The sequence below is a fragment of the Solanum tuberosum genome, unplaced genomic scaffold (assembly GCF_000226075.1).
Source record: "Solanum tuberosum cultivar DM 1-3 516 R44 unplaced genomic scaffold, SolTub_3.0 scf00044, whole genome shotgun sequence".
Classification (NCBI taxonomy): domain Eukaryota; kingdom Viridiplantae; phylum Streptophyta; class Magnoliopsida; order Solanales; family Solanaceae; genus Solanum; species Solanum tuberosum.
The window spans coordinates 918,687-930,340 of NW_006238970.1; positions in this window are offsets into that span (position 1 = coordinate 918,687).

Genomic DNA, 11,654 nt, shown 5'->3' on the forward strand with positions numbered 1-11,654 from the left:
TTGTTAGGACGTTGTAAAAGAAGATGTTATGTAAACTTTGAGGAATTTTCACACAGAAATATTTTGAGAAGAGGTTTAATGCATCATACACAACTATTATACCTTAGAAGACTGGGGACAGAGAGTTGAGAGATTTTAGACCTATTAGCCTAATTGGATCAGTTTAAATTTTTTATCTATAAAGTGTTGACTGAGAGATTAAAAACAGTGATCTCCAAGCCAGTTGATAGAAATCAGGTGACTTCCATAAAGGGGAGGCAAATAGTGGATCCAACACTGTGGCCAATGAGTGTGTTGATTCTAGATTAAAGATGAAGACACCTGGAATTCTATGCAGACTGTTAGTGTTTAACAGAGGAGAATAAGAGCTGATTGAAGAAGAAAAGGGAAAAGTGATTTCTATTGATAAATGAGACTGAATAAATACATCGCAGCTTAACTAAGATGATGTAAAGTAATGCTAAAATTATGCTAAAATTAAGTTATTGTCTGCTGAAATTGAGGAACTAATACTTAAAGTAACTAACAGAGTTTTAAACAAACTAGGAAACAGAAAATAGCTAAAATATAGAAATTTATTCTGGTGTGCACTTCCTAAATATTCATATTCCCTACGTCATCTTCTAGCTTGAATTTAGGTCATGTAATTCTAGAAGACAAATGTAACACTCCTCATGGCTCAAGAACTGCATAGTCCAAGTGTAACACCTCGAACTTCCATCAATTTTAGTTTTGGGTCAAATTCAAACAATCATATGTTTTAGAACATAAATAGTTAGGTGAACCATGACCTATAAAACTAAAGGCCTTTGAGTCCTCTTTCCAATGCCACCAAGTTTACTAAATTTTGAGCTCTGAATAGAAAGTTATGACTATTTGAGTGTAGCCTCTCTAGTTAAGACATTTCATCCGTTTGAGAAAGGGGCATTTTGGTCTTTTCCTTACCCCACTAGGCTTGACCACGTTTTCTTACCCAATTTAGGGGTCTAATAATACTCTAAGTTATTTTTTCAAATTCCTAAACACTTAGAATTTTAGGCCGAAGTTTCAAGAAGAGGAAAAGATGGGTTATAACTGTTCATTCAACGGTTGAGAAATTTCGCCAAGAACAATCGTTCTTTCCAGGGTATGTGATGTTTCTCATAGTATTCGTCACGCCCCGAGCCTACAACCTGGACATAGCCAGCCCTTGAGAACCATCGCTGCTCCCTAAGCGAACCCTAGCCAACCCTTGGCCTGGCCCACTAGTCAGTGGAAGACTTACTCAACAAAAGAAGAACTTCAATTGCAAAGATTTAACTCATAACGTATCAACAACAGCTTAACCCAAAGTATGTCTTGAAATACTCAAAGCAACTCAAAGTCTCAAAACATCACAAAGGAAATAGTGAAAGACTCTTCAACTAGTACTGTCTATGAAGCCTCTAAATACTATGATAGATGTCGGGACAAGACCCACAACATCTTAACCAAATTGAAATATAAATGTGGAACCTACCATAATGCAAGGAGGCTCACCAAAGCTAACTAGAATACAAAGGTACCAACGAAGCGTCTGTTGATGACCCTGAACACATGTATCTGCATAATAAAAAAATGTAGGTCGAATGACGTCAGTGCATTGAATGTACGAGCATGTAAGGGCAAACTGAAAGTAATAGTTAACTGAACTGATTACGTAGGAAGACAATACTCACCTCAAAATCAACTCCATTATGAAAGCAAAAGTAGGAAGTGCAATATTTAAAGCTTTTAACATAGTAGATATCAACTCAAATGTATAAAAATACAATAACATACTCTTTACTTTTATTTGGGAGATTCTCTAAGAGACAACCATCGCTATGAGCTATGTTATGATACAATGTCTTTCCCACCCTACTAGAATTGTCCTATACTTTGCTGGGGTATAGAATACCTCAACTTATTGGATCCATCAACTAAGCTATTCTTAAAAGCAATAAGGAATCATTTAAAAAGTATGATCCTTTACCCATGTTGGCATACATGGTTTATGAGGATTTTGAGTTGTCTAAACTCATCCCTATATCGGTGCTCAATACTACTCCCAATAATATATAACTCATGCTCAAATGTTTAAAACATATCTCTTTCTCAATTTGTGGTAATTATTGAAAAGATTCTCTTAAAAGAGGTAATACTTTGATACTTCTTTGAACTCGTAGCTCATTTAGAAATCGATGTTTCTCTCTTTTAAATGTAAAAGTATTATACTTTGGGAATACTTAGTTCCCTTATACGCATTTTGAAACATGAAAGAAAACTCTTCTCATTCTCATACACATTTACTCAAGATTTAGTTCAAATCTATAATCAATTTAAAGAATTCTCAAAGTGACTCAAACGGACCTCTTGACTTTCCTTTTGTAACGACCCGAGAGCACCCCCTAGTCGTTACCGACTTATTCGACCTCGAAGAGGTCTTATACAAGCCCTTAGCATTTATCATAACATGTATCATAGAATAAAACCATGAAAAATTTAAAACTTTTACTTTGGAAGTTCAATTTCACTTCATATATGAAAAATAGAATCTAACTTCATCACAATGCACCATCTAGACATAGAAGTATCGAAAATGGGACTTAGCTCTTACATCAATAAGAAGTCTTGCAAATATGAAGTACAACAATGCCTTTCAACATAAGCAAATAACTAAACATAGAAGCTAGATCATAGGGTCTTGTCCTCGAACTTGAGGACTCACCAACTTGGGGAAGCAACTCCAATTGTCTTGAGAAGTAAGCTTGAATCCTCAAATGGCCTGAACCTAAATGTTTGGGAAAAGAGAAAAGATATGGGTTAGTACAACACACATACTAAGTATGGCTACTATGCATAAAACCATTGAAACATGCATAAAAGGACATTTTTTTCAAAACATGCTTTTTGCCAAGTAAATCTAATATGCACACAAATTAAGTATCATAGTCCAAACCAACATAATATCATCCCAACATGTAGAGAGCCCAAGCAATACTAGTGCAATGCAAAGAATAGAACCCCATAACCCTATTCAAAGCCAAGTATCGCATTAAGCAACCTACTTCATGCATACATTCATAAGGTCATATTTCATCATAACTTACCGCATTCATAATGAATATACATAACATAGATTCAACATACATAAGTCATAATAATCATAATCATAAGAGAACACTACTACAACCATCTCTTAGGATCCCACAGGTTCAATGTGTAAGAGAAATCCCATACCCTCCCTTACACTATGTAGAAACCCTTAAGAAAACCCTTGCAAGAGTTCACACCTTTCATACCCTCATTTAATTTTACATTAGGGAAATATTGCAATAACTGACATAGACCATAAGAGCTACATGGAATCCGGTGTTCTACTCCCACACCGAAAAGAGAGGGTTAACACTTGCCTAAGGTGTAACCATTCGTACATAGCTATCTAGGTGGATCCACTAAGCTAGAGTCCTATGTGGGCACATAGTTAAGGGTCAAGGAGATTGCTTCTAGAAACCCTAACTTACTAAACGTGGGGGTTTCCATCTCATGAGACAACACATACCGTAGGTAATCCGGACTTGCTAAACGTGAGGAAACCCATGTGGGGAGCCGGAGTTACTAAACATGAGACCCTCATCTCATTTACATGCCCTTTCAGTGCAAAGCATCTAATTCCCTTTAGTAATCATCTTTAGTCATCAAATAAGTTCACATTAGCCTTTACTAGACTCTTATGTAGACATCTTACCATAATAGCTCATATGTGTTCATAAGTGAGTAACAATCCTTTCACTTTAGAGACACTTAGCAAGTGAGTAAACCTTTCACTTTACATTACACTACAATCATGAGAACTACCTTTCAATCATATAGAAATCATACCATAATATACATACATACTTCATAGCTAATTCAAGTGTAGAGGGTTAAGGATGAGGAAACTAGGTCATCAACACCACAATAACACATTAGGTATAGCATCATTACTATCTAAGTAATTCACCTTTCAAACTTGAGTTCAAAAAAGAACCAACCGTCATACCTTACTGCCATTCGTGGGACATCCATACTTTAATTACCAAGCAATTCATAACCAATACATAATACAAGGTAATTCATGAAGTAATAACATAATCAACATATTCCCTTCATAGCCTTCAAGGCTTCATTCAAAGAATCAACCCTAATTTCATAGAAATTATACATAACCTAGGGTAGAATCATCATACAAACATGAATTACAGAACATCACATTCAATTCATAGCCTTCAATCAATATCCAACACAAACTAGGGTAAGAATTAGGAAAAGAAGGAGAAACATGGGTCTCATGGGGAATTCTTCAAGAAACCACCAATACAACATAAATTCATCCATAATTGTTCATATAACATCAATCAAAGTCAGTTTATAACATCAATTTCACTTTAGAAAGAAGACCCACATTTGCTCCTGCCTGACGGACAACAAGTTCTTTTGCCTGCCCACAGATTTCTTGCAAGAGCCTGCCACACTGGGCGGCCTTCTCTTCAGTCTCCCGATGCAATTGGGCTATTTCCGCAGAAGAAAGGCCTATTGGAATCTCGTTGAGGTCTGGAAGCGCAGGTGCAGGATCCGCGCAAAAGGCTATTGAAGGGGCGGCGAATGCTTGGATTGAAATCTAGAAATTGGAGATTTTGAAATTCATCGTGAAGGGGCCTCTTGGGGAAAGGAATCCCAAGAGTGATAAGCAACCATAACTTATTGACGAATTAACCATGAAAATTTGAGTTGAAACCTTGGAGAGTTGTTCTTCTTCTTGAAGCTCCAATCTTCTTCAATTGAGTTCTTGAGAAGAGAGAGAGAGTAGAGAGAAGGAGGAACTTTAGGTTTTGATCTTTGGGGTTTTGTGTTTGAGTGATAAAAGTGAGGTAAATTGACTTAAAAATCATTATATACATGTCCCCTAAAGTACCCTAAATACCCCTCACTTAAATGGACTCTTTAATGAAGTAAAAATAGATTTCTGAATTTCTGCATTTTCATCGCGGAATAAGTCCGCGACGCGGAGCTGTTCCCTGAAGATATTTGAAATTAAATTTCGAGACAATAGAGTGCGCGACACAACCGCGTCGCGAACTGACTTTTTGCTCCTTGGGGGAGCGCCCTTATTCCCTCCAAGTGCAATTTGCAAGCTGCCTTAGGTTGGGGTCCTCCTCGGGACCCCTTAGGGTGGCCCCGGGGCATCTAATTCAAATGTTTTGACCCTAGGAACATATATTTACCTATTTTAAACCTTTTCACCAGATTATACCATCATACTACACTCCCAAACCTGCCCAAAACCTAAGGACACACTAGAACAGATTCTTCTCTAGTTTCTGGACGTCGTGGTCGTTTCTTGACGTTTAGACTTTTACTCTTGCAAACCAAGTCAATTACATTAGTTTAGGTTTATAAACATCATTTTAACTATTTTTAAGTCATTATTCATAAGGTGAGGCTCTAACTTAAGTCATAGAATTTCCGCGGTGTTACACCTATACTAATAGTGGTTGACTTATTGCATGAACTACAAGGGTCTATGATTTTTTCAAAGGTGGATTTGTGTGTTGGATACCATCAGATCAGGATGAAGCCTGAAGTTGTGTTCAAAACTGCTTTTAGGACCCATGTGGGTCATTACGAGTTCAAGGTAATGCACATTGGCTCACTAATGCTCCTGCAACCTTCCAGGCACTGATGAATCAGGTATTTCGACCCCTACTCAGGAAGTTTGTCTTGGCATTTTATACTAGTGCATAATAGGTCCCGTGCAGACCATGTAGTTCACCTAAAGGTTTTGTTGGAAGTGCTGAGGAAACAATCGTTGTATGCTAAGAGATCTAAATGCTCATTTGGTCAGTCACAAGTGGAGTATATAGGAAATATCATTACTTCTGAAGGGGTGTCTATCGATCCAAGCAATGTCCGGTTTATAAGTGAGTGGCCTAGACCTACCACCTTATGAGAACTTAGAGGTTTTTTGGGGCTTACATGCTATTATAGAAAGTATATCTGCAACTATGGCATCATTTGCACGCCACTAACCGATTTATTGAAAAAAGATGCGTTTAGGTGGAATGAAGAGGCTTATCAAGCCTTTATAGCTTTGAAGCATGCCATGTTCGCTACTCCTTTCTTGGCTTTACTTGATTATACTAAAGAGCTTATTGTGGAGACTGATGCAAGCTTAACTGGGATCGGTGTTGTTCTTATGCAAGACTGTAGACCCATAGCTTACTTCAGTAAAGTTTTGGCTCCTAGACATAAAGGGAAATCCATCTATGAGAAGGAATACATGGAACTTCTTAATGCAAAGAGTTTATTGTGGAGACTGATGCATGCTTAACTGGGATCGATGTTGTTCTTATGGAAGGTAGTAGACCCATAACTTACATCAGTAAAGTTTTGGCTCCTAGACATAGAGGGAAATCCATCTATGAGAAGGAATACATCTTAATGTTGTAGAAAAATGGATACACTATCTTCAGTATAAAGCCCTTTGTGGTCAAAATCGACCATCACAGCCTAAAGTATCTCCTAGAGAAAAAAGTTACAATTGTTGTGCAACAAAATGGTCTAACTAAACTATTGGGTCTAGACTATGAGATGCATTACAAAAAGGTTGTTGAGAACAAGGTGGCAGATGTATTATCTAGGCAGTTTGAGGATAAGGAAGGTAGCATTCTCAATGCTTTAGCTGGTGAGTCATCTATTAGTGCTATGGTGCCTACTTGGGTCTAAGAAATTCATAAAAGATATGAATATGACCTTGAAGTCACTGCACTAATATATGAGTGCTCCATGTGTCACCTAGGTCCTCATTTATTCCATTATTCTTCTGGTATTCTAATAAGAAAGGAAAATATTTATATGGGCAGCACTAGTGGGTTAAGGCACCAACTGATCACCACCTTGCATGACTCACCTGTTGGTGGTCATTCTGGACAATTGGGTACCTATAAAAGGTTAGCACAAGTGTTTTATTGGCCTGGAATGAGGCAAATGGTAATACAACATGTGGAGGCCTGTGACGTGTGTCAACGAAGTAAAGATGAGAATGTGCCTTATCCAGGGTTATTACAACCCCTTCCCATTCCCGATCAAGCATGGAGGCATGTAAGCATGGATTTTATAGAAGGATTGCCTAAGTCGAGAGGCAAAAAGGTTATTCTAGTGGTGGTGGATAGAAGGACCAAGTTTGCTCACTTTTTGGCCTTATCCCACCCTTATATAGCCAACACAGTTGCAACCAAATTCTTTAAGCATGTACATACACTCCATGGGTTTCTTGAGTCCATTGTGTCCGACAGGGACAATAAATTTTTGAGCAATTTCTAGCAGAATTTATTTAGATTACTGGAAATTCAATTGCACTACAGTACTGCATATCACCCTCAGAGTGTTGGCTGGACTAAGAAAGTTAATAAGCGCATCGAAAACTACTTCAGATGCATGAACTGTCATAGACCAACTCGGTGGAGGCATTGGTTGCCCCTTTCTGAATGGTGGTACAACACAAACTTTTACACTGGTATTCAATGCACTCAATTTGAAGCATTGTATGGCTATACACCTCCTCATTTGTCTATTGGCCCTATGCTAGACTCCACAGTCGTTGCAGTGGAAGATGTAATCATGAAGAGACAACAACTTCAACAACTCCTCCTGGATAATTTGTTGAATGCTCAAGAGAGAATGAAAATGTATGCAGATCAGAGAAGAACAGAAAGAGAGTTCCAGGTGGGTGATTTAGTGTTCCTCAAACTCCAACCCTACAGGCAGACTTCATTAGCATTGTGAAGAAACCTCAAACTTAGTTCCAAGTACTATGGTCCTTTTATTGTTGTTGGGAGGGTAGGATAGGTGGCCTACAAACTGGCTCTTCCGATCGAGTCCAAGGTCCATCCTGTTTTTCACGTATAACTTCACAATAAAAAAATTGGTAATAGAGTGGTGGTCCAGACCACTTTGCCTACTACCAGTGAAGATTGCCAGTTTCTTGTTCAGCCTCTCCAAATATTGCAAAGGCAGATGGTTCGTACAGGTAGTGTGGCAAGGGTAAAGGTCTTCGTTCAATGGTCAAATCTTCCACCTGAAGAAGCAACTTGGGAGGACTATGCAGATTTGAAAACTAAGTTTCCGGACTTCAACACCTATCCTTGAGGTCAAGGATGTTTTCCATGGGGCAAGGTGTAACAACTTCAGCTAACTTTCCAATAGAAGTTATTAGTGGAAGGAGTATTAGTTAATATAGGATATGCGGAAGGAGTGAATTGAAAATAATGAAGGTCTGAATTAAAAGTAGCTAAATGAAGTTCAACGTCTCAGATTAGTCGAGAGGTTATCATATACACGTTGAGGGAAAAAATGAAGATGTGAAAAGAAATTGGTATCCTACAATTCTCAACTTCTTCCTTGCCTCTTCTCTCTTCATTTCAATTCTGTTCTAATTCTGTCTTCTTCTTCTTTCATTTCAGATTGACATCAAAGAGCTTCATCTATGCTATCTTTATTTAGTTCTATTTCAATTCTGTAATTTAGCTCAGTTTATTTTTAGATTGTTAGTTTCAATTTTGATAATCAAAAATTGTTCCACAAATATTAACTATGTTCTAGTTTAGATACTGTTTTATTGAATTTTGAGTTAAATTCATAACACGTTATGGGTCGTATCTATTTGCCCTATTTCTGCATCAAAAGAGAGAGTAGAGTAAGGTAATGGGCTGTTTATTATAGCTTAAATATGAAACCGAAAGGAGATTCTATGCAAGGATGCTATGAGATTGAAACAAGATTAGTGTCATTGTAGATGACTCGGCCTATTCATGAATGTTCACCACTATAGAGGAACACAATTAGCCCTATGTGACATTTATTTCCAATCCATGCACCCCCTATATTTCTTATTACTTTTGAAAGTTTCCGAAATATTAGGTTAATTGTTACCATTGATAACAAAATCCTTTTTATTATATTGGTGGAATCATCCACTCAGTTGTTTTTACTATTGCAAAAAATGACTTTACAATCCAAACTCCTTGATAAGAATTTTCTACAATATTCAATTCTCTGTGGGATTCAACCAGTGACTCTTAGTTTGATATTTTTATTGACGACAATCGTTGCTTCTTTCAATTAGATTTGAAGAGTATATTTGAGCATTATCATAAAGAAGGAAATACAGAAGGTAAAAAAAAGGGAACTTGAATCTACTTTCCACGACGAGTCTCCACAAGCTGAAGACAAAATACTTCGACGATTTGCAAAAGGCTCTAGGAGAGAAGGGTATGATTAGGAAAATCTAGAAATGAATGAACTTCATATTCTATAATCAGTTGAAAGATTTGAGCGCGAGAGCGGATAGTTTTCTAAAGGAGAAGCAAGGGTTAATAATGTACACACTCTAAGAGAGAGAGGAGATGAGTGATATTCATCTAATACGGCTAACAAGTATTTAGGTGTTCGGAACTTGCTCATAATAGATTCCTTAAATCAAATAACCGTTATTTGTGCGAAATCTGAGATGAATTCTGACATCATGTGGAGCATAATCCTGGTCTCTTTTATTTGATAACCAAAACTTCGAGATTATCATTTGCTACTTATGCTACTGGATTATAGGTACACATTGTTACTGGAACACTAAATCAAATCAAATATTTACTATACACATTTTTATTTTCTGGAAATACCAACCACAATTGAGTAAAAGAGCTGGTAGACTTATTTCTTCTACATTCTTGTGGGATCGACCTCAACTCTTGTTTAGTTCTGTAATTGAGTTCGACCATTTATACTTCTTAAGTGAAGTGTAAGTTTGGACGAATTTGTTTTTCATGGAATTTATCTCCTTTTCGATTAACCATGAATGTAAAATCATTGATCACTTGCGCTTGTAAATTTAATCTATAACACAGCGGAATGTTTGCATATCTCCATCCAAGTTGCTTTTTCTTGGTTAAAATTGTGAGTTGCAGTTAGCTGTCATTGTTATTGATTGACTGGCGAAGATGGAATTCTCTAAGCAGTTTTAAATATATGATAAGTTAATTTCCTAATAGTGGTCCTTCATTAAGCCAAATGATTTTAGAATATGCTAAATTATATTGGTAAAAAAATCTGTTATATTTCAAATAAATAAAAGTACTCTTATTTTTTAGAATACTCTTATAAAAAGTTATTTAATACATTTTTTATTTTATTTTTGTTTAAAAAAGGATCCACGCTTCATCAAGTCAACTATCAAAGTGAAGGATACTGAAGATGTATTTTGTCAACAACAAAAAAGGCATAAGGGATACATTTTTGTTCTAAGTTATAATTAAGTTATTTTAAACTAAAAAAATGTAATTCAATGGGTATTTTGTTTAATTTTCGCATAGTTGTGCAATAGATAAAAAGGAATCGGAGTTCCAACTAAAATAAGCGGGCTTCCATATAGCTTCCAAAAGCCCATCACTTTTGAATTTATTTGTGGATCATTAAAGCACAAATATCTTTATTTTAGGGTTGTTGTCAATTTTGTCTTTTGAATTAATGATTTTATTTTTTACCTTTAATCATATTAAGTAATTAAAAATAAATTTGTCCAAGATAACCTTGGCATTAAAATAAAAATCGCATGACACAATTTATTTCATATGAGGAAAAAAATATTTATAGGAAAAAAATTCGCAGCACACAAATTATGTCTTACAAGTCATAAATTCAATTTTAGAACATTATGTCTTAAAAAGTCAAAATCCATACGTTACGAAATGACTTAGTTTCTATAGAACTAATATTAATGGATAAGTACGTTTAGTTTTAAAACCACAAGCTTATCTCTTAGTGACATAACTTATTAATGTTTGCGTAACCAAGACACAACTTCCAATGCAAGTGTCTACGATCGTATAATAATATAGTAACCCAACCAAGGGTTGGGGTCGAGTCCCAAGGGAGTGGGCTTGAAAATTAATAGAAAAATAAAATTAAGTTATAATTAGTCATAGCTAAAAATATCGTCGAATACAAACATATTAAATCTAAGAGGTGACAGAAAAGTGTCAATTAACAATGGGGCTTTGGCACAAGTAAAAACAAGCAAATATAAAGATATACTAATCAAGGAGAGGGGATTGTTGGGATGTGATAGGAATATGGATTAGACTAGATCGCTGGGTACATGCTTTTGATAGTAATTTAGTTAAATAAATGTGACTAGGCTAGACTATAGTGGGGGTAAGCTTTCTCTCGAACAACTTAACCCCGAATCAAATGTGTTCCTCTCAAACACCCAATTGCCGCATGAAGAACAGCCGCTGCCTTAGCCTACTCATTCTCTCGAGTTGAGTGTGTGGGAGAAGGACTAGGGTTCACTCTCTCGAGCTGAACCTCATGTCGACCCAATTCCACCAGCCATCAATTTAGTAGTCTTAGTTTTACATCCCCTCTCGAGAGAGAGCCGAAAATAAAAAGGTGAAATCGTATTTACAACTACAATTTCATTAAGTTCCACCACGACTACTAAACAAAATCACATGTACACAACAAATAAACCATCAACAAGCAAAACCCAACATATAATCTAACCCATATTCACAAAGTCATACCCCAAGAATTGGGGTTTTAGCTAGACATGTAAAAGA